Raw genomic sequence first — 6,000 nt, forward strand, 5'->3', positions numbered from 1 at the left:
ATAAGAAATTATTACCTATTCTATTTTCTGAAAAACTTACTCTTGGTCTTTCTTGCCTTTCTGATCCTCCTTCGTTTCTTGGTCTAGTTGAAAGAAGGTCCATCTTTGTGGTTTTCTGTTTACTTTAATTTTTTCTTTCTGAGGTGTTATCTCAACCTTCTTCAATTGTTCTATTAATTCTTCAACTTCTTTATTTTTAGGGGTCTCTTTATTTTTTTCTTGTTGTTGTTCACTTAACCACCGAACGTGTTCACCTAATAATTCTAACCTTGGTACTATTATTTCTATTTTCTTTATTATTTCTAATATTAATGAAATTATAGTAATATTTTGTTGTAGTATTATTTGGTCCGATTTAGCATTAGGTATATAATCTTTATAGTCTGCTGGTAAAGGTATAGACTTTTCTATTAATTTTTAGGCTTCTTCTTGAGCTAATGTTGGTCTACTCATGAAAGAGTGATTTCTTTTAGTTCTGCTACTGTCTTTTTTAATTTTCTAATGTCACTAGTTAAAACTTCTACTTGTTGCGTTATTTTAGAGAATATGTGGGTTGTTTCTATTTCTTTTGGTTTTTCTGTAATAACTTTAACTAACTTTTCTATTTCTGTCTTTGTAGGTAATTTTTCTAGATTAAATTTATTAACTAGAGTCTGAACTTTCTTTTCTAATTCTAATTCTTGTGTTTTTAAGTAATCTAGATTTTGTTCTAATTTTTCGAATGTTTTCTTTTGCTTAGTTTGAGATGCTTCTACCACCTCTAATATTCTAGTGATATCTTTATTATTTTCTTGTATTTTTTCACTAAAATTTATGAGTAAATCTACTAATGTATTCAACTGTTTGTCTTCACTATGTAGTATATGTTCTCCGTTACTGAAATTGCACTTTATAATACTATGGTCTTTTAATGCTCTATATTTCTTTCCTGGGTATATTCTTAAGTCTAAGTATTCTAGGTTTTTTAATGTATCTATTTTTCTAGTTTTATTTATTACCCTATCGGAATTTTTATTTTACACGCTTCTTTATGGTGCTCTATAATAGTTGTAATTCTTGCTATATCTTCTCTTATACCGTGTAATTCCCACGTTATAGCAGAGATTGTCTCTTCGTTAATCTGACTTTGTAAGTGTCTATTTTGTATTAGTGATGATAATGTTTCTGAATTTATTATCTCTAAATACGCACTCAAAGCTTTTTCTACTTGTCTATATTCTCGTCTTTTCTTTATATCTCTATATAAATACCAATGATCTATAGCTATTTGTCAGACAAAGGGTAGTGTTCTCATACAATTAATATGGTCTAAATCGTTTTTTATTCTTTGAGGTCTTTCTGGATTTTATATATCCTAGTAACTTATATTCTAATCCTGATATTATATCTATTAATTCTTGTAGTCTTAACTGGTTTTCTTTGGTACTACTTAATATAATATATTATGGGTATAGGTTATTTAATTCTTGTTTGACTTTTAAATAATGATCTTGCATCTATTAACCTAAAGGCATACGTTGTACTTTTTGTTCTAGCTGTTTAATATAGTTTTCAGTTCTAAATATCTAGTAGTTGGTAAAATGAATTTCCCAAAGAAGATTATTGCGAAAACTTAATACTGCTGTATTATTATTCAGTTCTCCTCTATAAGCTGTGTCTAAATAGTTAATATGTTCGGTAAGGGTCTTTCTTGAGCTTCTAAGGTTTACTAATATTGTTTGAGTAATGTAGATCATGAGATAGTGAAAACTTATATCTTTAGCAAAACAGTGTTGTTTCATTAACTCTAGTCTAGCAGTAGGTACAGGTGTTTGCTTTCTTCGTCTAGCAGAAAAGGGTCTTCTCATATAGTCTTAGATGAGTCTTAGGTTCCAAAAATCTTCTCGCTCTGATACCAATATTAAAGGGGGTAGTAAATTTTTCAATAAGAAAAGTTCAAAGGACAAAGCAGGAAATTAATATTGTGTTCAAATAATTTTTTTAACAATCCTACTCGGTACTTCCTCACTCCTATATTTTTTCTTATCATGCAGTTATAAATGATTTTCTGTCTATCTCCCAAATTATTATTATTATTATTATTATTATTTTATTTTATTATGAACAGTAAAAGTGAACAGTAAAAAGTGAACAGTACTTTTGAACAGTTTTTTTTTTTTTTTGTGCAATCACGAATCTTGTTATACTTTTCATCTCTTTCTCCTAACCTTTGTTCTTAATAACAGTCTTCTTTAATCATACCCCGGTAACCTCGGCCAACATCGTCCTTTATTATTCAGACATTAAACAACCTCTTTTAAAACCTAGGAATTTACAGGTTAATCCATCGAAGTTATTAAGAAGTTAAGAGAATAACCATATACTAAGAATAACAAGTTCATAATGATAAGGAAGTAATTACTTAAACATAATAATCACAAAATAATTTACATAATAGGGAGATTAGTACAGAAAACATAGTAAATAAACTTACATGGTTTGAAGAAGGAGAGAGGTTTCCCTTTCGGGGAACCCCAAGAAAACTACTTCACACTAGGGGGAGTTATTAAAAACTTAATACTGATTTACAATAGGGGTTTATATTACACAGGTTTTTGACTGGGCAAGGGATTGAAGCATTTGATGAAAGAGAAGGGGAATATGAAATTTTTTAGAGAGAGGTGGCTGATGCTCTTCTTCGTGATGTCTTTGCTTCTTCACAAATGCTGCTATTTATAGGTGTCTGGCGGACTTCAACTTCGGATTTCAAAATGCTAAAGAATCTCTTGAGTTCAGCCGGGTGCTCTTTGGGTCCCATCGTCACGTGAACTTTTTCAAAAGAAACTTTATTTACTCGTCTTTTAGCTGATCTGTCCGTTTACTGTGACTGATCTGTCCATTTACTGTGGCTGCTTTATTAAAGTTGCTTTTAATAAAGCTTATTTTTCTGCAAATGTCTGCTAGCCGTTGCTTTTTTCAACGAATCTTTCAGCCTTTTATCTCATCATAACTATTTCCTCCACTACGTCTGTCTGATTACATACACACACATATATAATTTTTTTTTTTATGTGTCTAAATTATGTAGTGCAATAGAATCAAAACTCATGCATGAGTCTACATCATTTGGATCTTGAGAGTCTTGAAATACACTGTCTTGGAAATTAATATCATCTCCTTCGAAATCTGAACTATGGATTGGTGACATCCCTTGACTTGGAGATAATTCCGGACTAAGATTTTTAACTACATGTTTATCTTGTTCCTTTGTGTGGAAGAATTTTTCTAGTGTCTCTTTTACTATACTTTTTATTTTTTCATTCTTTTTCTTTTTTGCAAGTGTGTTTTTCTTTGTAGAAGGTGCTCCTTGCGTAAGTGTCTTTGATAGTCTATATATATATATATATATATATATATATATATATATATATATTTTGATGTATTTGCTCTTATAATATAACTTTGGGATCGTTAATTCCCTTTGTTCCCACCTTTATTACCATAGGTGGTGTTTACGTTGATATTTATTTCTCTATAAGTCTGCTCACAATTAAACCCGATCCACTTTACAAAATTAACCTTCAAATATTGCCAAAGACTCAAACCTTGACAAAGTTAAAATAAACTTAGAAAACAAATCTTACCCGCCAAAAGAACCTATCAATCTCACCATGTCCCTGCTCTTAGGCCATGGAACTGGCACTTTATACCCATCAGGACAATGCCTTTACCTATGCTCCATACAAGACAAGGTATAAAATCAACTGTAACTGAACCCTTACACTGCTTCCAATCAAAATTCTCCATACCAATTCATCATTTTTGTGTATCATTTGAACGAACATCATTGATGGGATTACTGATTGGATTCAACTGGGTTTGAGGAAATGAGTCTTTGGAAAGGGTTTATTTTGCAAAGTGGGCCGGGTTTAGATTGAGAGAAATAAGTATCCACTTAGGCTTCACGTTGGATAAAAGTATAACGAAAGACAAAAATAACTTTTTTTGAAGAGAACAGGGCAAATCTAAATCTTTTCCCTTTTTTTTTTCTTTTTTTTTGTTATAGAAAATAGAAAATAAAAAACGAAATTGTTGCGAGCTATTGCATAGAAGTGAGGTTTACCTTGTGCGCACCCAAAGAGGAGGATCTGCGGATTTCCTTGTCATAAAAAAAAAAGTGAAATTGTTGATCGGCATGTGTTGGTTATCCATAGTTAATATTTCGTATTAAGTGATAAATAAAGGTAACATTACTTATAAATTAACAATGTTTAAATGATCTATGTAAATGGCACATATCATGCGCTTAATGTAATGTTAACCATGTTTAAATGATAAAATTTATGTGAATGATGTGATACATGTTATGCACTCCTAATAATCGTAACTTGCAAATAAGTTCGAAGACAAATTTTATAAGGTAATTGCATCATTGCTCTCCCACAAAAATGAATGAAAAAATAACCTTACAAATAAGAAGGGAAAATAAAAGGAAGGGAGGAATTTAGATTTTGATTTAAAATATAAAGTGGAAGCTCACTTGTCAGTTTTTTCTTTTTATTTTGTGATTCAGTGTCTAGTTCCCTTTTGACCGGCTAATTCAAATTTTTTAATATAATATTCAAATTGTAAGAGGCCAAGAGATCTTATTTCCTCTTTGGGTAATCTCCTCTAAATGTATTTATCTCCCCTTATATTTTTATTGTCTTGGTTTTCATTAGTCAAAAATCAAATAGAGATAATAAATAGATTAAGACTAACCCAGATTTATCCTCTTTTTATTCCTGTGTTTAATATGGCTAAAAGACTGAACATAAGCCTTCTTTCTCTTGCTTAGGTTTTATTGATTGATTTTTTAGACTTCCTAACTTAAAAGAATTTTAATTATAAGTGCAACACCAGCACAAAATTTGAAAAGTATTTTTTATACTCCATATTTATTTTTTAACGTTAGACAACTACAAGTGATTTTAGAGTACTTACAGGTGTGCTCTCACTTGCTCATTGATAAGTAGAAGATATAAAGGTGAAACTTTTAAAGAAATTAAAAGAACTCACCGTGCAATTTAAGTGCTCAAATTATTATTATTTTTTTATTTGTTAGTTTCTCATTGCTTTGGCGTCTATTCAATCATTACTGCAGATAGAGTGTTCATGGTTTGATTTAGGTCGGTTTTTCTCTAATAGAAAACAAAATCAATCAAGACGAATTTTTTAAATGTTAAAATCAAAACAAACCAATTAGGTTTGAAGTTTGAGAGAATTGGGGAAATAAGGGGATCTTATGGGTTATTATTTAGTTAGGTCGGGTTTAAATGATGGAGCGGATTTAAAAAATGATTTTGGGTTATTTGGGGGATAATTTCCGTCAAGACAGGGGTATATTTGAAAACTTTAAAAATGATAGGGGTATTTTTAACCCAAAATAAGTTTGGAGGATATTTTTAGCCATTTTTCCAAAGCAGAGCGGTATTTTTGATCCTTTTCCCTATAAAAAATGATTCATTCTTGGGGTTTGAATACAAAATTTTTGGTTAAGATCTAGATTTGCAACAGAAAGTCCCACTTTGGGTGGTAAACTGTTCCTTATCAAAGGCGATTTCATTCCCAGAGTTCGAATCTGAGATTTCTGGTTAACATTCAAATTTATGCCGGAAAGTCCCGATAAACTGCTCGCTACCAAAAAAGTTATATACGCAGACCTTAAATACGAAACCTCTAATCAAGGATGGAAGAGTACTTATCACTTCACTATAAATTTTGGTGATTACTTATAAATGTAACTTGTAAGATTTATAGCCTGTTTGGCCAAGCTTTGGGAAGGTCAAAAGTGTTTTTACTTTAAAAAGTGCTTATTTTAAAAAAGTGAGGCGTTTTGCCAAATTTTTTGGAGAATATAAGTTATTCTAAGGAGTAGCAGAAATTGTTTTCAGAAGCTAAAAAAAATAGTTTTTCCCAAAAGCACTTGTTTTGAAAAGCAATTTTGAGAAAATACACTTTGAAACACTTTTTAAAAGCTTA

This window comes from Lycium barbarum, chromosome 6 (assembly GCF_019175385.1).
Source record: "Lycium barbarum isolate Lr01 chromosome 6, ASM1917538v2, whole genome shotgun sequence".
In the NCBI taxonomy this organism is placed as follows: Eukaryota; Viridiplantae; Streptophyta; class Magnoliopsida; order Solanales; family Solanaceae; genus Lycium; species Lycium barbarum.